Source organism: Triturus cristatus, chromosome 2_2 (genome assembly GCF_964204655.1).
Source record: "Triturus cristatus chromosome 2_2, aTriCri1.1, whole genome shotgun sequence".
Lineage (NCBI taxonomy): Eukaryota > Metazoa > Chordata > Amphibia > Caudata > Salamandridae > Triturus > Triturus cristatus.
The window spans coordinates 512,381,574-512,407,629 of record NC_140582.1 but is presented as its reverse complement, the minus strand read 5'-3'; the positions used below and the strand labels follow the sequence as shown (position 1 = coordinate 512,407,629).

Genomic DNA, 26,056 nt, shown 5'->3' with positions numbered 1-26,056 from the left:
TAAAGCAGTTAAACCAGAATTCAACATAATTGAAGAATGTAGAGAAATAACAGTAGGAATATAACTGATCAATCTTTAGAAAATGAACAAATCTACGTTGTTACCAGACGAGAATTCCAAAATTATTTTGAAACAAACATGAGAAGTAGGAGCAAACATATATGGAATATGGCATTGCATAATACGTCAACCATATGAAAAACTGAAGAGAAGTTTAATGAGTATATGGCTAATCAACCATTAGAAGGCCCAGCAGTGTCCATGTTGCTTGAGGTGTGAGAATGGATACATTTCTTAAGTTCCGCAGGGTCCTCGAATGAAGAAGTCTGGTTCTGAAAAGTCACCTTAAAAATGCAAGGATGGAAATGCCATAACGAGCTCCAAGGGAGCGGAGCGGTGCTCGAAGATTAAGGAACTCCTTCCGTCTGGCTGCAGTCGCATTGGAAACATCCTGGGATAGGAAGACCCTTTGACCAAGCCCAAAAAGTTGTTGCTTAATTCTAGCTGCAGAAAGGACTGAGAGTAAGTAAGTGAATTTCAAGAAGAGGATGATGACACCCCTAGGTCTGACTGGAGAAGTGGACGAGGACCAAGCCTGTGAGCTCTCTGGATGTTGAGGGACGTTGAAGGTGGCATGTCCAACAGCTTTGGCAGAAAGGAGGAGAAGGAGACGGGGTCGTCCCCCTCTAAAGCTTCAGGAAGTCCATAAATACGTAGGTTGTTCCTCCTGTTTCGATTTTCCAAATCTTCAGTATGCTGTTGGAGTCTGCGTACCTCCTTCTGCAAAGAAGAAAGCCTCTGAGAATCGCCTTGGACAACTGAGATTTGCTGCTCCACTATAGATATTCTATTTTCCATTGAGAGCCACTGTTCCTGATGGGATTGCATGTTGCTGTTTGTTTCCTCCACAAACGGACGTAAGGCGCAAATTTCCTCCAGTAACAGTTCTATGGAGATGGGAGAAGACGACCCATCAGGAGAAGGAGGATCATTCTTTGGACGTTTAGAAGTTGAAGATGGTGGAAATTACTTATTAGATACAGATTGCGTTGAGGGAGTGCGAGTAGATGCAACTCCAGCCATCTCTCCAGCAACAAGAGATGGAGGCTCCGCTGACAATGAAGGTGGAGCTGAGTTTGAAGTACGCCTTTTAGGAACAAAGATAAATTGTGGCGTATGCAGTTTTCCCATAAGAGGAGCCAAACAAGGAGAGTAGTGTCTGTCACACAAGAAAATTGACAAAGGTAAGCTATACAGCAGACGCAGCGACAAACTTCCTCAAGAGGAGTAATATATGGCACCAAGTTGGAGTGGCGTAACAGTTACAATAAGAGAGAAAGGCCAGTAGTGCAGCAGTTAGTAAAGAAGAGTCACATATCCTGAATGTAGCATCCAAATAATAGAGCCTCTATGTAAGTGACAAGAAAAGTTAATTATGGAAGAAGGCGTCTGGTGACACAGAGGAGAAACGGGTTCCTCTGAAGTTAAAATGTTATCAAAAGAGCATATGCATGAGTAAAAGCGCTAAAACTGTCATGCAGTAGCCAGGAAATAGAGGGAGACATTAAAAAGGATCAAAAATGACCTTTGGAGTAAGGTTGCACCAAGGCAGTCGAAGAAATGCGCTTCGCACGCATTGCCGGTTAAGCCCTGGCAGGGATGATGCAGGTAAAATAGCGGTCACGCTGAGGAGAGCGGAGCGGCACAGAAATTAAGAGGAAGCACACAGCGCGCTTCAAAGTTATGAGCGGTTCACCATGTCGGCGTGGTATTCCTTTTGTAGTGAGGCCGTTGTCCGCTGGAGAAGGATGCGAAAAAACACATCGGCAGACCGAAATGCGTCCCGGTGTAGTGGAGCCTCCCGATCAGGCGGCCATCTTGGACGGCACCGAAACCACGCCCCCACTGACAGTGAATATTAAAATGTCAAATCATTGGAATATTTGTGGAACCACTGTGATGTATCACTGTCTAAATACCAGGTGAATGCTGTTGTGCTGCTTAGTGTCAAATTTAGTATGCACAACAACAGAACACTGTTCATACTAATTCCACAAATGCATCCCTGAGGTGCACACTTGACAAACATGTGTGTGGTTTTATATAGCGCAAAGCTAGCTGAAAAGCAGCGGAGAGCTGTACACTGTCAAAGGCAAAGAAGCGGTCAGAGTGAGTCTGCATGGGGAGATTTCTGAAGGGGAGGGAGGTGGACTATTTACTATGTTGTGATGTAGTGTTCTTTAAAGAGGTATTTCTTCAGCTCTTTCGTAAACTGGAGAAGGGTTGCAATGGTCCTGATCCATATGGAGATGTCATTCTAGATCTGAGGTACATGTATGGGGAAGGTCTAATGCTTCCATACAGTTCAGAGCCTTTGGTACAACCAGGTTAGTCACAGAACTCAAGAAACTGCCCAGAGAGACTGAAAGAGAGCAACCACTTGACCTCAAACAAGACTAAATCGGGTCTAATTGAGACAGGGTCAGTGAAAGGAATTTTATCACAAAAGGCAAAATTATTTTTTGTCATGCACTCATCTAGCAAGGAGGCCACATTTTTACAGGGGGAATTTGCTAATAGTGCCTTTTGAGGTGGCTGTCTTACTGTAGAAATGGCCCAGTATAATAGCCTGTGAAAAGGTATGTGGAATTCTACATATAGGCAGCATTGCAGGGGTGTTTGTGAAAGTAAACACCAGTGTAGAACAAATTTTCTACAAAAACAGCGAGGAAATGACAAAATTGCTTTTGTATGTAGCGTAGATTTTTTATGGGAGTGTTTCATTTTCTGTTAAACCTAATCCCCGACACTTTTTAAAAGGGAGCCCTGACATAAATGTTTTAGGAGGGAATTTAGATGCCTGCACCACATAGGTCTAATAGGGAACCTCTATCTTATGTAGATAAAAGAAAATGTGAAACAGGATGAATTATTTGCCTAAAAGGTGGGTAAAATGGATTAGTAGGTGAGCTCCACCACTAAGGCATAGGTTGATGAGTATATTTGTGGGTACGCTCAACGAGAAATACAGACATAAGGAATTGTTAACCAAAGGCAACTCACAGTAGAGTAGAGAAGGTGATGGCTAGTGAGCTGAGGGCCAGATGTACGAAGATTTTTTCAGCTTGCAAATGGCCCAATTCACAGAATCAGGATGGTTGGGACTGGAAAAAGTGCTTTTACTAAGTACCAAACCCTTTTAGTGATTTCGTAACCTATTATCAAATTGCAAAATGGGTTAGCGATTCGGTATATGGGGCGTTTCAAGGGCGTACCTTCCTAATAGCAACTCGCAGTGGTATGTATGAATGTTTTGTGACCGAAATATGGTTGTAAAACATTTGCATTTTACCAACAACTTCAAGTTGATGGTAACCCATTCTCAAATGGGAAGGGATCCCCTAGGGACTGAATGTATACAAAGAGTTTTTTAAGAGCTGGCAGTGGTCCCATGATTTCTTTTTGAAATGCATCCCATTTTCCTTTTAGGAAAACGGCCTGTATTTCCACCAAAAATATTGCTTTATTTAAAAGCAAACACAGACATGTTCTGATGATTAATGAGTTATGTCAATTGTGGCCCACTGGGAATCGCAAACAGTGTAAAATAAACTGTTGTACATAGCTGTTTGCAATTCCCTAATAACGAATCACAAAAATTAATTATTCGGAAATCGCAAACACAAAGCTACATACATCTGGCCCTTTGTCGCACGAACAACGCTATAGCAGTATAGCTCGCGCATAGTAGTACTGCTCCTGAGCACATAAATCAGTCACAATAGAGACACACCATTCACACATAAGAGACAGTGTGTATTGTGACACAGGGAAACATTGTTCAGTTCATCTCAAAGCAGCAGTGCAGTCATTCATTATTGAAGGCAACATGCTCATAGAAAAGATTAAACTAGGAACGGTTTTACTGTCTGAGTCTCTTGGAGCAGGATGCACAAATACTTGTTGGGCCTAACAGGCCATCAGCATATGAATATCAACAAGCAGTCCATTTGCAAGACAGAAGGCCAAACTAACTGTGAAACCTGCGTGGCTAACATCACTACAGTTCAAGAGTTTAGGAATGGACCCACGCTGAACAGTATGGTGATGTGGAGTTAATGGGAGCTATGTGAAGCATGTGATGCACAAAAAGAACTTGATGTCGCCTTAGCCACTCTGATAAAAGTAAATAGGCTCAGCTGTCATCTGGAGCTCAAAACCTTAGAAAAGTTGTGCTCTTGATCCCTTTAGCTGAAACTATTTGACAGGAGTTCTCCTGCACAGTCATCAGCCCATCCCTGTTGGTCTCACATACAGACTGCAGACCATTCACGGTAGGTGCCAGAGGGCTCCGTCATGTGAGGGCCTTGCACAATATAGCTAGCGGTAGAGCCCTTCCTTGATCTTGAACGCACAGCAAAAAGTCTTATTTACGCGTCTTTCCAGATATTTTAGCACAAATAATAAGGGGGATCTAAGTAGTCCTGGGCAATACACCTTTAAGTTTAAGAAAGGATAAGACACATTTTAAACCAAAAATGGCTTCCCAAGATGCATTAGCACAAATCTGTATACGCTAAATTTCCCCATAGAAATCACTGTACCTCAGCAGTGACACCACCTCTCTAAACTCAAGGTTATGTTATGTTATCATATTCATTGAATAGAACCTCAAGTACCACTGAGTTACTTTACCATGAGATACAATTTAAGCAATAAGGTGATGGTTCCCATGTCTCGAAGTAGGAAACGAGGATGCATGTAATGGCGAAAGAACTGTCGATCGTGAGTGGCTGTGGGGTTTCTTAAAAAGGATAGTTTTGCAGCTGCAAAGATCAAGGCCAGACATTTATGAGTTTTTGCTGTAGGGCAGCGCCGAAGGCCTTTTCCCCTGCCCAGGTGCACAATGGACTGCCATGCACCAACGCAGGTATCTTTGCACCATGGTGCAAGGGAGCCTGTGTTGCGGGATTATTAGTTTTGTGCAAGAAGCTAAACCTCCTCCACAAAGAGGCTTTTTCCTCTTTATATGTGTGCTGCAGAAGGCAGCACACATAGAAAAAGGAGAAACGAGGAGAAATAAAGATATTGCTCCTCGTTGTACCTCCCAAGGGGAGGCGTACGTTTTTGGCGCTGCCTCAGAGTTACAATTTCTAGTAAATCTTGGGCAGTGTCAAAAAGCTATGGATGTTGCGGGGAACATCCCCAGCAACCCCCATTGCATGCCCTTTTAACACAGAAAACTGTGTTAAAGGGAACAATATTTACAAAGCAGAATTAAGCCAAAAAAAGAGGCTTAGTGCTGCCTGGCAAATATGGAGCAGGCTCCTGCACCACCGGAGCGTCACAAAAAGTGATGCACTGGTGGCGCAAGGAGCTTATAAATAAGCCCCTTGGTTTTGATTGTTGGATGATTTGATAAGGGACGTAAGGTTCATAATGAACTGTTGGGACTGAACATGTTGGAGAAGAAAGATGGGCAATGTGTTTGATTCAGAGTGCATTGGCCTCCTCCTCCTCCTATAATCAATACTTAATAGAGAATGGTATGAGCACATTGGATGGTCTGCAGCCTACACAGAAAGTAGTGGAGTAGAGAAACTAGCTGTTGAAAAGTCCCACTACATTGCAGAGTTAAACTGAGATTATAGATAAGGTGACCAGTGATGTCTGAGAATGAGAGACAGGACAGGATGAAGGATAAGGAAAGGTTGGTGATGGCACCAACCTTTGGATGAGAGCTAATTAACAGTTGATAAAAAACGAAGGGATGATTTAACTGGTAATGCAAACTATGTAGAATGAGTGATGGTAAGTCCTGGAGTTTAGAAGTGAATTGAATAGTCTTCCAGATGTCCTCCTGCTCAATGAACACAATAATCTTAGTTATATGGATGACTTATTCAAGGAAGGGTAATTAAATCCAAAATATGATGATACCAGAGCTTAATTTTAGACAGAGTGCTGCTAGGGTTTTTATCAATGTGTATTGTGGAAGGATTTGGGTGTTGACAGCATAGACCTAGAAATGTCTCTTTAATGCATGATCAGTACCACCTGGGGTGAACCTATAGAGATTGTTAAGATGCTGATGATTGAGCGGAGTCTCGATAAAGAGAATGGAAATGCAAACTTCTCTTGGGAAGTCAGAGTATTGCATGGCCAGGATTATGTGCAGCACTTCAGTAAGGAGGTGAAGTCAGTCATTTTCACCTTGAGATGGTCTTCAAGCATGCATTGGAAATGATGAGTGAAGTTGAGCCATATATTTCACACTTTTTTAACACACCAGGATGTAATGGTCAGCGATGATTCTAAAGTAAAATCCATTATCTCCACACCTATGCCCACCAGTTATGTTTGGTTTTTCAGGCCACAAGAACCATGAAGAACAGCAAAGGCAACATAAAACAAGGGTCTGGCAAAGGTAGGTGTAAGTAAAACTGCATTAGTTGCATTTCACTAAAATATTGGGGAATAAATACAACAAAAAGAATCCCTTTAGTATTGGCATCTGGCAGGCAAACCCCAAGTACCTAAATAGCTAGGAGTGCCTCAGTCGGAGCTCACAGTCAAGAGCTTCAACAGGGATTAAATAGGCTCCAGTTAAAGCAGATGTTTTCAATTCAGCAAGTCCTCCCAATCAATCCAGTTGAAATGGAATTGTATTTTTCAGTATTATGTGGAGGTGGAGTTTTATTTCTGGAATTCACATTTTCCAACTCAGGTCTAAGATACAACTTCATAGCTTGTTCTGGTTAGGGCTGAATTAATCATTTATATTAAATCTCGAAATGTGATTTCACTCTGATGTTCCTATCAAATGGCAAGTTTGTCTGTGTTAGGCATGTCAATTGTTTCACAAACCTGGAATTCACTCTAATAAGTGTTTCAACAGATATTAGAGAATCCCAGGAGATCCTTACACTTGGTCCAGACTCATGGATTGAAGTAATTCCTGTATTGTTTGTTCCTTGGAATGATCTATTGCTGACAGATTTGAGGAAAGATGTCATAATGCAGTAACTCATCTTGCTGCATATGGTATTCAAACTCTTCCTGTTTGAAATATATTAAACTCCCACAATCCCTACAAAACCTCTTCTATCAATTGCGCTAATGTTCAATTCATATATACGTGCAGATTAGTGTGCCAGAGAAATGTATGAAAACAAAGATGTCTATGCACTCTCATTTAGAAATGAGTGACATCTGCAGGTGCATTGCACTCACTAAGTTGCACCTGAATTACCCAAAATTCAGCAAGATTCCTTAAAAAGAGTAAATCTGAAATTTCATGCTATTTTTTAGTGTAAAAATGCACACAAATTGGATACAACGATGCACTACGAAACAGAGCTAAATGCAACAAAACATGAATAGTGAAGATGAGCCGCTGCTTGCTCTCGCTAAAGTTGCTCTTGGGGTAGGATTTTCCCCCCTCTTACTAATTACATTCAAAACTACTATTTTAACACAAAATGCACCCTTGCATCCAAAATGGACACAAAGATGCATTTTGTGCTAAGAAATAGCGCTAAATGCAACAGAACACATATAGGGATCGTGAGCAGTCGGTCGTGCTCACTAAATGGGTTCTTCCATCACGATTTTCCCCCAATTCAATCCTAATTATACGAGGACGATTAATTGCGTAATTATTTGGAATTCCTCATCAATCATTAACGTGGAATTGCCAAAATTACTTTGGCGTAATAGAGATTCCACCCAGACCTACTTGTACATCACATTTGATGAAGATGATTGCTTCCTGTACTCCAGTGAAAGGATCGGGCCCATATGTTCTGGACCCACTCTAGAATCACAATCCGATGGTTCTTTTAAGCATATGCGTAAAGGGGAGAAAATTTGTTATTATTGCTAATCAATTCAACAGGAATTTCTCTGGACACATAGTAACCACAGACCACTGCATACGGTTAGTTAGTTTATTACAAAGCCAAATATATCTGGACATAAAGACACCTCAAAATGAGAGTGTAGAAATACATCAGAATCAGTATAAAGCCAAATCTGCGTATCCAGTGGAGACGATGTAGCATTAGCAAAACAATAAATTCAAGAAATAAATTGCAGAGGATCAGAAAGCAGGCATCCAAATTTCCCTGCTTCCATGTTTGATGAATATTAAGCATTAGTCTATCCCTACACTAACACTAAGATGACATCCCTACTTAAGTATCTTCAGGAAAAGGATTAAAAGGTGTCAGCATGTGGAAGCTTCCTAAGAAGTCTCGCCACCATCGATGGGTCAGATATCATAAAGATATTGGGACAAAGCTGGTTCTAAGGTGCTCTCTCTGTGAAGGCAGAAGGAGAAGAGGGTGTTTTCTATACTTCCCACAACACAATACTGATGAGAACCTTCCCAAAATCCTTTGCAAGTCATGCCATCCGCTCTGGATACCATCCTGAAGGTAGTTTTCTATGGGACACCAGTGTTCTTCTCACGGCAATGTCTCTTTGGTCCCCAAGCCTTCTCCTGTGCGATTGACAACGGTCTTTCCTTATCGATTTAAATCATATGATGTAACTTTACTCTCCTTTCCTGAATAGTAATACAAAGGCATTATTCTAGCTAACAAGAGCGCTTCTTTCACCTGCAACACAAAACATGAGAAAGAACTAATTTCACAGCACACATGAAATTCAAACTTTTAATCCTAAAGCGAAAGATTCCAGAGAAAATGCATTTCAGTCCTACAAAATTCAGCCAACATAACAAAATAGCAATCGAGCTTTACGAAATTGCATAGGAAAATAAGGAACTTTCAGTTAATATTTCTACCTACATGTAAACAACAAATTAATAAACATTTGATTAATGAATGATTTTCATTTGCACAACACCGGTTTCTTAACGTTAATGTTTTCTGCTACTTACATTCACTTTCTACGTTAATTCTCCATGCTACTTTTCATTGGCCTAAATACACCATGTTCATGTTATTACATTTCACAATTTTAAACACTTCACGTTAATACAACAAAGAATTATATGCGGGTGCACTCTACACGTGTGATTATAATGCACCCCTACAAATAAAATGCGATTTCCGCTGCATCATCAGAAATTCTAAAACCGTTGGCCAAGATTATTGATCTCTAATAGTTATAGAATTCAGATTTTGTAATCTACGCGTAATGTAGGTCAATTTTTTATGTTATGTTTTCTGTACTTCTCTATAACTCAGGTTCAATCACTGCAAATCTCTTTTCCACCTTTGGTCTCATGCACTTAACTGGATGTTTCTATTGGCACCAACTGGTTCTTATTTAACTGATGATCCTATACAAAAATATTCAGTCCTGTTAGCCCTAGCCACAGACCCACAGCACAACACCAGATCAATCAGATAGTAAGCAGTGGTGTAAGCAAGATCATGAAAGAGTTGAAGAGAAAGAGAAGACAGAAGATTAATGAACTCTACTTGAGCTTCTACTGCACTCTGGAACCAGTGACCTGCTCCAAAGAGATAAATCAAGACTCCAAGGGGTACTCCTGCCTCTCCTTTTTAACTTGGATGGGCGTCAGACCTATGCACGCCAGTTATGTTTTACTCTGCAGGCAACAAGAACCACACAGAACAGAGAAGGGAACACAAAACAAGGGTATGACAAAGATAGGTAGAAAAATAGCAAAACTGCATTGGTTGCATATCACTTGAACATTGGGGTGTATATTTATCAAAAATAATCTCTGCAGCATAGGCATATGTCAGGCAGAATCAAAAACTGTTCATTAGCTAGGATCGCCTCAGTTGGAGCTCACAGTCAAGAGCTCAAACAGGAATTAAATACGCTCCAATTAAGAGCAGGTTTTTCAGAGACCAAGAAGGAGGTAAGGTCTTCTTATCAATTCAGCAGGTCCTCCAAGTCATTCCGGTGGAAATGGAATTGTATTTTTCAGTATTATGTGGAGTTTAATTTCTGAAATTCACATTTTTGAAGTCAGTTTTTGTTCAGAAGTCAAATTAATTTGTCTGCCGCAACTCTTAACAGTGTTTCCAGGCACTGACATGGTTTTCACATACTTCTAGATCCTATTTTGATTCAGGCAGAGTATGTAGAGGTAGTAATGGTCTTTGAGACACTCTCCTGCTGATCTTTCAAATGTTGCTTCTGTATGAATCTGTGAATTCTTCCATTTTTGTTCCTGCTGGAAGGACTTGGGAAATGCAGCCACCAGGCATAGTTTTTTTAGTCTTCTAGCCTCTTAGGCACTTGGCTGTCAGCAAACAAGGCAGGTCCAAGACTCCATTGACAGACATAGCAAACCCAATGTTCCAGAGGAAAGACAAGTTGACAATCAGTCCTTCGAAGCAAGCAATCTTGAATCCTACACAAACTTTTGGCAAGGGAGGGTAAGCTTTTTGTAGATGAAGTGTTTTAGACTTTAAAGATGCTGAAAATTACCTGTTCAGTTATTGGAGTTAAAAAGGGGAATCTCTTACCCTAACTGTTGGGATCTCAAAATACTAAGGTAACCAATCAGAGTAATTGCAGATCTATAGGTCAATACAGGACTTCAGTTGTTTTAGACTTTAAAGATGCTGAAAATGACCTGTTCAGTTATTGGAGTTAAAAAGGGGAATCTCTTACCCTAACTGTTGGGATCCCAAAATACAAAGGTAAACAATCAGAGTAATTGCAGCTCTATATGTCAATATAGGACTTCAGTTGTTAGATTAGCAAATCCACTGTTTTCACACTAACCCACTATATATTGCACAAGGATTTAGACACCATTACTGTACTACTGCTTGCTTATTTCGGTCCAGCCTAACCTCTGTTCAATGTTAGTAATATTTGCATAGGAGGTTTCAAATGTCAATCATCTGTACACAATAGTTCACGCTGTTCAGTGCCAACACTAAGAATGGGTTTTGTAAACCATGAAAGGTCTGGCTTAGTCTAAGATGCATTGTTGATAAAAAAAAGAATCAGTTTTCAATTGCACTAACTCGGACCAAGGGCATTTGGGCACTGCTGCCCATCCTAATGGGCTGACGAGCCACCCCCCTCACCTTTTGGCATCCAGAAAAAATGGCTGAGCAAAGTTCCGCCTGACAGACACTCTTTATTCACAAGTCAGGCAGCCAAGAGCTAGACACGCGCTAAATGCACAGGCTCCTGGCTGCATGAGCTGAACTTTGCCAGGTTGAAGAAGTCACAGTTCATGTGGTTGTGACCTCTTAAGCCTGGCAAAGCACCTCAAGGCCCCACCCCTCATGACGAAGGGGAGCATCGCTGATTGCCTCCAACCTGGGCGTATCAGTTCTAAGCATTGAAGTGCCCATGACAGAGTGCCAGTCACTGACACCTCGTCACAGTGTGGGGTGTTGTAAGCATCCTCACTGATCCCATCTCATACTCTGTGGCGAGTGAGAGACTGCTGCCATTTCTGGGAAGGCAGCAGGCCCAACCCTCCGGGATCTCTGAGGCAGAGCAGCACAGGTGAGTATGATTTCATTTTTAATGTTTAGTGCCTGGATGCATGCGTGCAGGGATATTTTGGACTGCGTGTTGTGAATGGAAGTATGTGTGCGTGTGTAAATGCATGAGTTTGTGAGTATTTATGTGTGCATTTGTGCCCTAGCCGCCCACCTCCCTGCTAAAAGTACAGTGCGACACTGGATTTGGGCACTTTACAGGGGCACCAGAGACATTACACAAGCTCGGGTTCATTTTCTTAGGCTTGGGGGAGATTAAGGGGTTTGCCTAGGATCAATAATGTTGAACCGACACACGACTCAAACCTGGTTCCCCAACTTCAAAGCCGGCAGCTTTGGGCAGAACTCTACATCCTTTTTCATTGTTGCAGTTGTAGTGGTATAGTTGTACTGTTAGCTGCTACTGGAACATCAAAAGACACCAGTGCTGCCAATATGCTTTTGGCCCTTTGAATCACCACAATCTCTCACTCAGTTTTGTCACTGGTACATAACATTAGCATACTAACTATAGCACTGCATCAAAAGAGCCTTCTGCCCAGACATGCTTTTTGAATATCAGGTTTGCAGAATCTTGAAAGCTACTATCTGTTCATTTTTTCCCATAACAGTGGCCAAGTCCCAGCATCTATCATAGCTTTCTTAATGCTGTTATGACGCATGACTTAATTCAAATGCAAATCATTGTTATTAGAAGCATTCAGTCAAGCGAAGCAAGGTTTTCAAATACAAACCTGAAGCAAGTCGAGATCTCCCTGTTAGGTAATTTTTCTTGCAGTAATTGTCCAAATGATAAAGGGTGTGTTGCTGCTGAATGTATTACACATGCATTTTATTTTAGGTCCCAAAACATGTGCAGTATTATTGTTCAACTCGTATGTTGTATTCTTGAAAAACTTAAGCAAATACTGATAAAGCCAACAACGTGGGCTTTTGTTTCAAAAAATGGCATTCTCAGCCACTGCTAACCCCAAATCAAGTGTAGCATGGGTATCAATCCCTCACAAACAAAATAAGGACACCATTGGCAGCACATGGTTCCCTCATAAAATGGAAATATGCTATATTGGCACCAAGAGTGAAAGCTTCCCTCAAGCACAGAAGAGATTGCACAAAACTTGCCTCACACGTAGACTATTTATAGCACACTCAAGCGGGAATGGCAAAAGTAAATCACACTGCATATTTAACTGACACGTGGAACACTAAAGAGGAAAGATATCAACACTTTGAGTAGGGTTTGCATCACAAAAGTCACACAAACCCAGTGCAAAATATTGTGCTGGGATTTACTTTCTACTGCCTATCCATATGTTGGAAAGTTGCCTACAATATCCAAGGATCAGATGTATGACCCTTACAATATGTGAGTCACAAGCATCGCTTTGCGACTCGCACAATGTTATTTACAACAGTGTCTCAGACACTTTTAACAATTCCTAATGGGGTCGCAAATTGTCTGCCTCACTAATATTCATGAGGCAGGTGCTATTTGTGACCCCTTTAGTTTAGCAATGGCTAGCACTGTCAGGTATGGTTGCTTGCTGAGGTCAGCAGATCACCATGTCTGTGACTGCTTTTTAAATAAAGCAGTTTTTTTTTAAAAGCAGCCCGTTTTCCGTAAAGGGACCACTGCCTGCTCTTAAAAAATATTTTCACACACACTCACAAAGGGGGAGGGAACCCCTTCCCATCTGCGAGTGGCCAACCACTTACTTGAAGTAGGAGGTAAACTGCAAGCGTTTTGCAACCGCAATTGCGAGTCGGTAATAGGTCACCAACTCGCAAAGTAGGGTTTGTACATGGGGCAGACCAATTTTGCGGTCGCAAACGGCCGGTTTACTGTTTGGGACCGCAAAAACCGGTCATACATCGGGCCCCAAATGTAGTGTTAGGCCCCACTTTCTTTGGGTGGTACATCGGCATTGCCATGCAACTACCCAGGGGTTTTCACGCAAATTCCCATCTACTAACATTGATAGGCAGGGATTTGCGCTAAAAAGGTACACCTCCTCAAGTTTTTACTCAAAACCTTTCCTTCTTTGCATGTGTAAAGCTCACATACAAAGTGAGAAAAGTATTAAAGCATAGTTTTTGTACAGGAATGATGCCCATCAAGCAAATAATCCATGCTTGACAGAGCACAAACATACTTCCACATTCTTCCACTATGGTGCACGCGTAGGCCATGACGGCAAAGTGTGCCAGCGCTGGAGGAGAGAAAAACAGTGAAATCTCTTTTAAATATATAGCTGTTTTTATCTGTCCAATTGATGCAATGTATCACAGCAACTTTGGTTGCTTTACTTAATTGCACCAAAAATTAGTAAAGCTGCCCCTTTTACATTAGTAGTTAACTTCTTCTAATATATAGCACTGATAGAACACTGGCAGCAGCAGTGTAAGGGGATCTCATACAGAACAGGAACAGGAGATACAGCACCATTGCAAGGTTCCCTTTCACACGTATATCAGGAATATCAATCGGGCATGCTACACAAACACACACACACAGTGAATACAAGTTTACCTTACATACAGAACAGGTGCAGCATGAGTACATGGTGAACTTTTGTCATTAACAGACCAAAAAATCTAAGAGACTGATAGGATAACTTTGATCTCAAAGTTACACAAGAAGAGTCAAAAACAAAAGAGAATGAGGTTAAAAACCAAAACTTTTATTGGTCAGAGAGCTGTGGAATGACTGTTTTTTTTATTGATGACATAGAAAAGGAGATAGTTCAATCCCTTATTAATGAGGTGTTTGAGAAAGTGTGAATGGATTGTTGTATTTGTTCTTGATTCTTGTTTAACGTCAACCAAGACAAACATAATAATAATTGTTAACAGCAATGCATATTCAAAAAGTATTTAGAAAACATTATACTTCAAAAGGGATTTTAGTGCATCTTGATCACTAGGAGACGCGTTTGTAAGGTTGCTAATACCTCAAGAAATGCAATAATATGTACGTAATACAATAGTTTCAAAATGATTGATTTAGGATGACGGATTCCATCATAAATTGCAATGCTTTGTATCTAAGAATAGATGCCAGCACATTACTGTCAATTTATAAAATTTGATTATATTGCTATGATACTGAATACTTTAGGGAAAGATGAAAAGTATGTGCCTAGCCCATTAGCGGTGGTATAATATCAAGCAGTGATCTTAATGCTAAATTAATTAATTAAAGCTTCAAGAGTAATGATGAAGTCTATGAATAACGTGTGCTGAGGCCGGTTCACAATCCTTCAAGTTAAAAAGTTAGAATCTGCTCCTGTGAAGTTGCCCCTATGTTTCGAACTGATTTTTACTTTCTTAGGAAAATCAAAAAGTACTAGAGTAGTACTTGCAGAAATCCTGACAGTTATAGATTTCCTGGAGTACTCTAATATTTAAAATGTACTCATGCAGAATTCCCCCCAGTTTAAAATTCTGCATGTGCAGATGATGCAAAAAGGTAGACTTTTCCCTTAGATGACCCACCCTCCCTTGCAAGATTGTTGCTTTTCCTTTCTCAGAATGGAATGTCTCATATGTCTACCTCTCATAGGAGCAAATTCGCAAGCATTTCCAGTGTGAGAAACTACCTGAAGTAGGATTGTGAATACTATCAAACTTGCAAGTTTGTAGGTGTTCTTTTGCTTTTGCAGGAAGTCCCATCAAGAAACGCCTATAAGCTCGTTCTTGACCCTAACGTTGTAATTGTAGCATACCGATTGATTCTCCACACCAGTTTTCAAACTCTACAGTGCTTTTTAGAGCACCTAGTACCATTTAGGTGCGCTACCAAAGTCTGCATATCGGGTCATGAGATATTGTCTTGCTATTAGATACCACTGTACCCTCCTTCATGTTCTCCGACTGTTTCAAAGATTCTAAATGTTAGTAAGTTACAACAAAAGAGGTTGATGTTCCAGTTGTAGAATGTAGGAAAGGAAGCATATAGTAGTCATTTGAACAACATCTCTAATTGACGCTTTGAAAGGCTTTCATACTCATTACATTTTAATCAATATTGGCTATTGCTGCCCATCGGATAGGAATGTGCTATCATTAAATTGTGATGGTAGCAGCCTCTAGCATTTTGAGCAGGTGGAGCACCAGGGCTGGGATTTCTCAGCACTTTGTACCTGCATATTCAAATCCTTTTCGAAGAGATTGGCACCTGTGTCTCTGTCTACAGCATAGTTGCTGAGGCGGTGACTGGGCTATGGGGCGTAACGGACACCCTCGCAGCCCCCCAGGTGCCGGGGGGGGGGGGCAGTCTTCTCCACATGAAGGGGGCTTGCTCATCATGTCTGTGCAGCATGTCTCTCTAAACCAGCTGCAGTGTGCAGCCTGCTCTGAGCTGACACGGAGCTTACCCAGGACTGAAAAGAAACAAAGTAACATATTTGTTTCTTTTGTAACCTGCCAGGCACCTTACATGAGTGGGTGGGGCCCCATTGATAGAGAGCGTCCACAGCAAAGCACTGCTGGTCTTAGAGGGGAAGAGGAAGGATAGAACTGACCGTAGCAGAGGTAGCTCTCTCTCTTCTGCAAAGGCCAGCACGTGATTCTTAAGTAGAACTTTATATGAAATAATCTGTATTCATTTTAATATTGCCTTTCTGTCTGTGCTTACTTAAGTTATTATCAGGGGCTATTAGGACATCTGAAAACATATTTTAAAGTGTTTTCTTCGTATATTAACTGTTAAAGGTATTGATTGACAAGGGACAAAATACCAGCCATGATATATATTAAATGCTAGTAATTGCAAGTGATATCCCAATGTTTCTAATAAAGGATCTGGATAGAACCCCAGTGTTCTCATTTCCCTCTGGCATGCTTTGAATAAGGTGGCAGCCAAAAGTTAAAAGCAACATGCAATGCATATAGTTTAAAAATATATACCATAAAAGCACAACATTCAAAAACGAAAGTGACCAGCTTAACATAAATATTTCCAAGGGCTTTGTGTATTTGTTTTATACTAAAGTAGTCTACTAAGCAGACTGCCTTTGTGTTACATAAAAATAATGAGTAAGTTCAATATTTAAATAACCTTATTAAGTTGCAGAACTGTAAAGCAGAGATCTCAATCTCTCTCTTGTCAGATGTATCTTTTTGCCATCTGTTACTTGTTATTTAGCTTTTCCCTTTGTAGTCAGGACTACAAGTACCAGAATGCAATGTATCAACTACTCACATCTGGGGCCCTATTATGTCAAGGGTGAACTTTTTCTATTTGGGCCTGGTGCACCTTAAAACAGGTGCGCCAGGCACAAACAGGGAAAGTGTGCCCTATTACATGAGATGAGCTGCCTCCAGGGAAGCCACAAATTCGTGCTACCCTGGGGGCAATGCATTCAAGTGAAATACGGAGGCGCTTTGAAGCAGTCGCTCTGTTTCACTGTGCAGGCGGAAGTCAGTGACTGCACCTGCCTGCAAGGGGATGTCTGGGTGGTCCATAGGTCCCCCTTTCCCCCCTCCATATGTCTGCTCTCAGGGGGTGCACTGACAGTGTCCCAGTAGGTGCACCACCTGAGACCTTCTTAGTCTGTGGGCGCAGAGGCAAAGGGATTCTCTCATTTGCATGGGGTACGTCCCATGCAAATGAGGGAAGGCACCCTGGAGATAGCACTGGCTCATTATGTACGCCAGCGCTATCGGTATTACAGAAGGTGCCGCACATGCGTCTGTGGCCCCTTCTGTAATACCAAAGTGCCCAGAGGGTGCGCAAAGCAGACGCAAATGCCCGTTGTGCCCCCGGGGCACCTTCTGTAACACTGCCCCAGAAATTGAAAAATGCTAAGTTACTTTGTACGGTCTAATGGATGATTTATTGTACACATAAACAGCTTGAAAGTCTTTTCCTTCATTGTTTCCACAAAGCACGTTTGTATTTTCATACTAGAAGGACAGGAATGCTCAACAGCATTGCAATTTTAGTTTCCAAACTAAAATTCTTCTTCCATGTATAACGAGGGAGTCCGTGATACCAACGCATTGTTTATGGGCCTACAAGGTATGGGACCAAGCACAGGGTTTTATTAGGCAAAGATGATAATACCAGGTGGCTGTAAGAACGTTATTGCTGAAAGGGGAGTGTGAAAGGCTTTATTGAATTGCAAACTGGGTTAAGTGCATATTAAAAAGCCATTTTGTGGTTGCAAACCCCATGACTTTGTGCATCGCAAGGACTGGGAATCCAAAATGTTTTGGTTTCTAGGTTTTATGTTAGCTAAACAATGTATTTATATTCAAGTGGTATGTTGCATTTAAAGAAGTAAAAAGCTTTAAATGGAACTTTTTTAATAGTTTTTCAGTAATATATTTACTTTTCTGTTTTGTGTACTTGGAAACAAATACAAATATGGTAAACAGAAGCGAAGTCTGCTGGTTTCACTATGGGCAATCCCATATCTAGACTACTATTCATTCTACAAATACATATATTTACTGGATTTATTGGAGTGGGGAGACTAGTGGTGGGGGCCCCATCAGCATATCTTGCTGTGGTGCCCCCTCAAGTTTTGTTGCACCACTGACTGGGTTTCCACAAATAAAATGACATAAGATAAAAGCTACTTCTCTGTCCATGGAAAATCAAAGCATCAACATAAATATCAAGTCTCTGGGTAATAACAGCATCTCTTTGAGGACATTGATGTAGAATATCACCTAAGGGAGAATCGTGTCAGAACTTACATATTCACAAACTCGTCCACCTGTATGATTTAAATGCCCTCTACAGCAATCTGACAGTAACCTACATATCAATCATTCCTTTACTGTACATGTTCAGTTAACAATAAAACCTTCTATTAGTCTATCCTGCTTGATTTGTTCTGATAGAATAGAAGATTGTACTTGTTACCTTCTGTGAGAGAGGGAAGCTTGCTTTGCTACTGCCATGCAGTACCTGTTCTGTGAAGACTCCAAGCTTGCTCCGCTATTGCCCGATTTGTACATATCCTGTGGTGAGGAAAGCATGTGTTGCTTCTGCTCTAACCCTACCTGTACTTTGAATGAGGGAAGCTTGCTCTGTTTCTGTCCGAGGTGTTCCTGTACTCCGAAGAAGGGATGTTTTCGGTGTTGTTGCCACATCTTATCAAAAAATGCAAATAATATATTTAATCCACTTTCATAACATGCTCTATCAACCAGGGACTGTAGCTATCTCACATCAAATATTGTGAGATAGCGATAGTCCTGAGGAAGGTGCATAACACAACAGGAGAAATAGTAGAGCACCAAAACATGTTGATGGAAAAGAGATACAGGGTCTGTTTCCTTTCCCCCCCTGTTTTAAAACTTGTGGTTGGGAGATACCAGTAAGAAATATTTTTAGTTCACCCATACACAATTTTAAACAAAGGACTGACAGTTTAAAAAAGGGAGAACATAAATGTTGACATAAGAGATATAACCTCACCCAAAATATGGTACCCGTGACAAGGAGACTATGCAACCAGTGAACTGCGGCACTCTCATATGATTTTGAGTGCTAGATGTGGAACCCACTGATAAAGCGTATCACTAGCTAGGTGAGGATCGATCATGCTACATAAGCATGTGGATGTATGGTAATTCCAGAAGAGGTTTGGCTGTTTCTGCTAGGAATTTTGTACTTTTTGCATCTTTATGGATTTCTACAGACTGCAACAGTCCTTTATTTCTTTCACTCGCTTTTTAGTGTGTTAGCTACCTTTGTTGTACCGGTCCTGTTTCTTAGTCACCTTTGTTGTACCTGTCCTGTTTGTGTGAGAGAAGTGTGTGGTGCTTCTCCTAAAACAACCACATGCCCTTCACTTACTCTTTGTATTAAGGGAGGTTTTGCCTTTGTTTGTTGTGTAGCTCAGTATAAAACTTTTCACCACACTAAATACAAAACAATTTGCATTGTCAATGCTCATTTTAATACTTGGTCTGGATGAAAGTATGAACCACCACAACATATCTGAGCAGAGGTTACATTTGGTTTCACATGTGAAGGAAGCAGTTTCTGAAATGCGCTATTCAATTTTATAACATTTTCAAAACATGGATGACAAGTGGCTCCATGTCATGTATAAGGCCTTCTGCAAATTCACAAATTATAGCCAACATAATTTTGCATACTGGAATTGTGGGCTCATAATGAAAGTGTAAAGATCAAAAATACAAGCCCTCATTTCAACATGCTGTTGGCTGAAAACCCAGGAATGGTTTATGCCATAGTACTAATTTGCTTAATTTTGAAATACAAAATAGAATTTAGTTCTTGACTTTCTGCCTTTGGAAATCAAGATTTAAACCGCCCAGTGGGTGAGGAGACAGAGATAGCCTTTCAAATGCAAAAGCAAGCATCTCAATGCCAATGGGCTAACATTAACACCCATGGGAAAAACAAACTAGCTTGCTAAATAGACGATATTTACCAGAACAATGCGAGCAGCACCAGCTGAATGTATCTTGAAAGACACACCGAAAGGAAAAACAATGTGCTGACACCCCCTTTCCCGAGCCCATCCTTGGTCTATAGGTTGGGGTGATTTGAGTGGAGCACTGCAGCAGCACTGGGATGACGCCCTACCATAAACAGGTGTGGCACATACTGCAGATGCAGCCTCTTTAGGGCCGCCACACCTGATAACAATACCACATGGTGTGCACGAAGAGAGCTGGAAACGCAACCAGAGAGCAGGTTTCCAGTTCTTTGTGTAGAGGTTCTGTTAGTAGCAGCCCCAGAAGCCATTGCACTTTTCTTTTGACAGAGGCTGGGGTCTGCTCGGACTGTAATGTCGCGATAATAAGACTGACGCGACACGCAACGACGTGCGCGTCAGGTCACGTGTAATGAAGCGTTAATAAATATGACGTCACTGATGCACGTCGGCAGAACGGCCACGGCAGCAGTGACGAAGCAACCATACCGAGTGTCCCGTGTATCATTTGCCACGTGCGGGGACCCGGGTGGAAGATGCTCAATGTAAGATAACCCTGCCGATACAACAAAGTGGCGACGAGGGTGGGCGTGCCCTCGTGTTCCGTTGCCTGCGCTCCGTTGGTGTGGCGGCCGGTGAGCATTCCCTGCTCGCGGTGCTCGTGCCCCGCGGAGACGTGAGGCGGTCCCTGTGCCCCGGTGCTGCGGCGGTGAGTGCGAGCGCATCGGAGCGCTTCTGATTGGAGGCAGCACCGCGTGGGGACGTCAGCTGTTTCTCCGGCCTCAGCGCGCTGCTCCACACGTGCGCCCCGCCCCCTGCCTGCCTGCCTGCCTGAGATGCGCGGAGCGCCCTTCAACCTCCTGCCCCCCTGCCTGGACTGCCGGTGAGCCCCTGCTCCCTCACACCATTACGTTGGGGGCTTGTGTGGATGGCCTGTCTGGAGGGCGGCCTGGGGGGAAGGAAGATCGCCACGCCCAGCCCGTAGTAAAGGCCCAGGAGGTCACGGGGGAGAGCCATACATCGTCCTCTCACCCCTGCCCGACCGGGAGAGCGTCTGGGGAAGGTTGCACCCGGCCTGTGAGCAGACCCTGCCATCTGGGCGCCCTCAAGGCCACGAATAGGAGGAGGTCTCGCCCGGCACCAGCAACACACGTGGGTCTCGCCCGGCGCCAGCAGCACACGCGCAGGAGGCCTCGCCTGAGACAGGCAGTGCACGTGCAAAAGAAATGGCGAACATCCCGCCGATCGAGCCATTCTCGGTGGAGGGGTCCCCATCCGCAGTAGCAGCACGATGGAGAGACTGGGAGGACAGAGTGCGCATCTTCTTCGAGGCCACGAAGGTCCAAAGGGATCAAAAACGCGCAATGATAATCCACCTTGGAGGAAAAGAGATTCACAACATAGTGAAGACGCTTGCGGAAAACACCCCCAAGACGCACACGACACTAATAGCGGCGCTCAACGAGTACTTTGAACCAATGGCGAACCGCGACTACGAATGCTTCATTTTCCGCCAAGCACGCCAATTGCCTGAGGAATCGCTCGACAAATTCCACGCTCGTCTCAAGAACTTAGCGGCTACCTGCGGGTTTCGGGATGAGACGGAGGAGATAAGAGGCCAGATAATACAGGGGTGCGCGTCCGTCAAACTGAGGGAAAGGATTTTGGAGGAATCCGGCAAGCCCCTAGCAGACATACTGACAATGGGCCGGACGAAAGAACTATCGAAAGCGCGCGCTGCGCACATGGAGGCGGCCCTGCAGGCGCCAGTGAAGACCGAGCCGGTCAACGCGGTGGCGGTCAAGCCTAAACAGAGATGGCCCCGACGAGGACCAGGCCCGGCCGCCCAAGACCAGCCCAAGTCCTGCGGGTATTGCGGTGGATCACCCCACGCCTCGGCAGAGTGCCCAGCACGAGGGAGGAAGTGCATGGCCTGTGGACGGTTCAACCACTTTGAGAAAGTGTGCCGGTCAAAGAAGTTCCGAAAGCCCCGCCAAACCGTAAACACGGTTGAGGAAGGAGGCCCGGTCGCCAGCGACATGGACGACGATGAAGAGGAAGAAAAGGTGATACACAGAGTACACATGATATGCACGGCGATACGCAGGACTAGGAGGCTGCCGCAATGCAGCATCCGAGTGGGGTCGCAAGAGATCACAACAGTCGTAGACACCGGAGCCAGCATCAATATCATGGCCGCTGTGATGCACAGATCCATGCACCCCCAGCCGACATTGCTTCCATCGACAATCACGGTATTCGCATACGGACAGGAGGAACCGCTGAAAGTACGGGGGAAGTTCAGGACTGTGATATCTCATGGGACGCGGTCCATAACGTCAAATATCTATGTGACCGAAGACGGACAAGGCATGCTCCTAGGCTGCAGAGCGGCAGAGGATCTGGGAGTGGTAACGTTCGCATTCGGGGTACACCAAGAGTCAATACACCACACCTTGGAGGAGTTTGAAGAAATCTTCCACGGAATAGGCAAGTTCCGAGGGAAAGAGGTCCACCTACACATTGACCCCACCGTGCAACCGATAGCACTTCGACATCGCCGCATAGCGTTCCACCTCAGGCCACTGGTCGAAGCCGAACTGACGAAGCTGGAAGCAGCGGGAATCATCGAGAAGGTGTCAGGACCGACCCCGTGGGTGTCGCCAATCGTGGTAGCGAAGAAACCCAAGCAACCGGGCGCGGTCAGAATATGTGTGGACATGCGGCTCCCCAACGCTGCCATCAAAAGGGAGCGACACATCACTCCGACCATCGATGACATCGTTGGGGAAATGGCAGGCGCCAAATGGTTCTCAAAACTGGACCTACGCTCTGGGTACCACCAACTTGTGCTGGACGAAGCGTCCCGGAACATCACCACGTTCTCCACGCACGTAGGTCTACGGCGGTACACGCGGCTGAGTTTCGGTGTGTCGAGCGCTGCGGAGGTGTTCCAGAACGTAATACAAGAACTCATCGCAGGGATCCCTGGAGCGATCAACGTGAGCGATGACATCATGGTGCATGCCACAACCGTAGCGGAGCACAATGAGAGGCTGGTGCAGGTGTTACGACGTATACGAGACGCAGGCCTTACACTGCATCGGGAGAAGTGCGAATTCCTGTGCAGGAAGATCCAATTCTTTGGCTACACATTCTCGGCAGATGGCGTCAACCCAGATCCAGACAAGGTCAAGGACATAAAGGAAGCGGCTGCCCCCGCAAACATCACGGAGGTGCGGAGTTTCTTAGGAATGGTGAACTACTGTGGCAGGTTCATCAAGGACCTGGCGAACCTCACGGCGCCCCTAAGAGAGCTCACCAAGGAGTCCACCCCCTGGACATGGGACAGTGACCACGACCGAGCGTTTGAGAATATCAAACAGGCGCTCTCAGAAGCCACGACGTTAGCATTCTTCGATCCGGCCAAGCTGACACAAATTGCCGTCGATGCCGGTCCAGTCGGTCTAGGAGCAGTCCTACTACAACGAAAGACAAGTGCAGAGGAATGGGCCCCGGTGGCATTTGCCAGCCGGTCGCTTACAGAGACTGAGCAGAGATACTCACAAATAGAAAAAGAGGCGATCGCCATTCATTGGGGGTGTCATCACTTCCACCTGTACGTCTACGGCAAACCATTTGTTGTGACCACGGACCACAAACCACTGGTATCTTTGTTTGCGGGCACCTCTACCAAGCTGCCCCCGAGAATCGAAAAATGGATGTTGCAACTGCAAAATTATAACTGCAAGATCGAGTACCAACCGGGCGCCCGGAACCCGGCAGACTACCTATCTCGCCACCCTCGCAAAGCGACTCCACAAGAGATGGAGGAGGCGGCTGAAACAGAAGAGTACGTCCGCTGCATCACCGCGCGATCGTGTCCCCGGCCACTGTCTATGGCCAGCCTGTCCCAGGCCACCAGTGAGGATGAGTGCCTACAAAGGGCAAAAGTGGCGGTCCAAAACAACGACTGGAACCGGGCCAGAGAGGAGTGGAAGAGTTTGACGCCCAGGGCAAGACAGGTAATGGAGAGCCTGTATAATGTAAGAACGGAGCTGACGGAAGATGGCACAGGATGTTTGTTGAGAGGCCACCGATTGGTCATCCCGGCGTCCTTAACCCAGAGAGTGGTGGATTTAGCCCACATTGGCCACCAAGGCATGGTCAAGACCAAGTCCCGACTCCGAACCAAAGTGTGGTTCCCTCTCATGGACGAGTTAGTAGAAGCCACCGTTCGAGAATGCCCTGCCTGCCAGGTCACAGGGGAGGCCCCACGGCCAGCCCCTGTTGTGATGGAACCTCGACCCCGGAGTCCTTGGTCCAAGATAAGCGTTGACTTTGGTAGCCTTCCGGACGGACGGCACACTCTGGTTGCCATAGATGACCACTCCAAATATCCCGAAGTGGAAATACTAACTGTTTTGAGTGCCCAGGAAGTAATCCCGAAGCTCGAGAAGATCATGGCAACACACGGCATAGTCAAGGAAATCAGAACTGACAATGGGTCACCATTTCAGAGTCAGGACTTCGCGGCATACCTACAGGCTCTAGGAGTGCATCACCGGCGCATCACACCTCGATGGCCGCAAGCGAACGGAGAGGCTGAACGCTTCATGAGGACACTCAACAAGGTGATACGGATCGCCCACGAGAAGCACCAGTCTGTGGAGCTAGCCATTTTCACATTCCTCCGCAGCTATCGCCAGACGCCCCACTCTACCACGGGAGTGGCACCGGCACATCTGCTGATGGGGCGGGTTGTCACCGACACTATACCACACCACCCAGAGTGGAGGCCAGAAACTCCCAATGACAGTGCCATTGACGAGCGCCGACGTGGAGCCTTTGCTCAGGTTGATGCCCGACGGCGTGCTGTAACCCCACACCTGGCCCCCGGTGACAGGGTGCTAATACGAAATCGGAGGCCAGGGGGCAAGTTTCGTCTAAACTTTGAGCCACAACCATGGACAGTGGAGAAGGTCGCGGGCACGTGCGTGACAGCCCGGAAAGGCGTTGAGAAGATAACAAGGAACGTTTCATTCTTCAAGAGAATCCCAGTGCCCCCGAGGGCCGATGAAGGGCCCCAGAACAGCCCCCTGGGGCACACCCCGCGAGAGGAGAGGCTCCTAGAACTTGCGGAACCTGCGGACCAGGCGAGCGGAGGAGCAGACTCTGTGCATCAGGGAGGTGCCGCACCGCAGCACGGCCATCAGCCAGAGGCCCTGCTGCCAGCAGACGCTGGCATGCCAGAGGAGAGAGACGATGGCGCAGTTGGCGACTCTGTGAGTAGGGGCCGGGGTATTGTGCCAGACTGTGGGGGATCACGATATGACTTGAGGCCGCATCCTGAACCCTCCCGTCGTCTACGAGACTACGTCAAGTAAGACTGTTTTGTTTTGTTTGAAAAGTTCTGGAATCGCAAATGTTTAGCACAGAGATGATGACTACTGAGGTGTTGATAAGCTCGTGTTTAAAGATGCAGCAACAGGGTTGGAGTTGTAGTTGGGATTTTTGTTTGTGTGTTGGGGAGGAATGTAATGTCGCGATAATAAGACTGACGCGACACGCAACGACGTGCGCGTCAGGTCACGTGTAATGAAGCGTTAATAAATATGACGTCACTGATGCACGTCGGCAGAACGGCCACGGCAGCAGTGACGAAGCAACCATACCGAGTGTCCCGTGTATCATTTGCCACGTGCGGGGACCCGGGTGGAAGATGCTCAATGTAAGATAACCCTGCCGATACAACATCGGACTATGTAGGTTTCTAAACCCCCTCCCTTTTGCTTTGGACCACCGAGCCCCTCAAAGGCTGTCCAAGTGGTGATGGACTCAAACAGTGGCGTAACGAAAGTTAAGGGGGCCCCCAGCAAGGTACATGGATGTGCCCGCTCCGGATTTACCCCAGAGCTCTCAGTTCTGAGTACTGGCCTGAGGGGGGCACCTGCAGGGACCCCCCGCATTCCCCCCCCCCACCCCCACCACGGGGGCCTGCAGGGGCCTGTGTTACACCCTTGGACTCAAAGCCCAACCCAACACCAGATCCCAACACTCATTACACAGTAGAATTTATTTCAGATATGGCAGACTGCAACGCCTTTATGACGAGTGAACCATGTGCTGCGTGTTTTTCACGAGAACAACTCGTCATGT

The 26,056-nt window shown here is 44.7% G+C and overlaps 1 long non-coding RNA gene across 4 annotated transcripts in view; it reads right to left on the bottom strand.

Annotated features, from left to right (window-relative positions):
* LOC146862441 (uncharacterized) overlaps positions 1–26,056 on the bottom strand; it is a 390,897-nt gene that overhangs the window by 8,897 nt on the left and 355,944 nt on the right. The gene's annotated exons all lie outside the window — the stretch shown is intronic.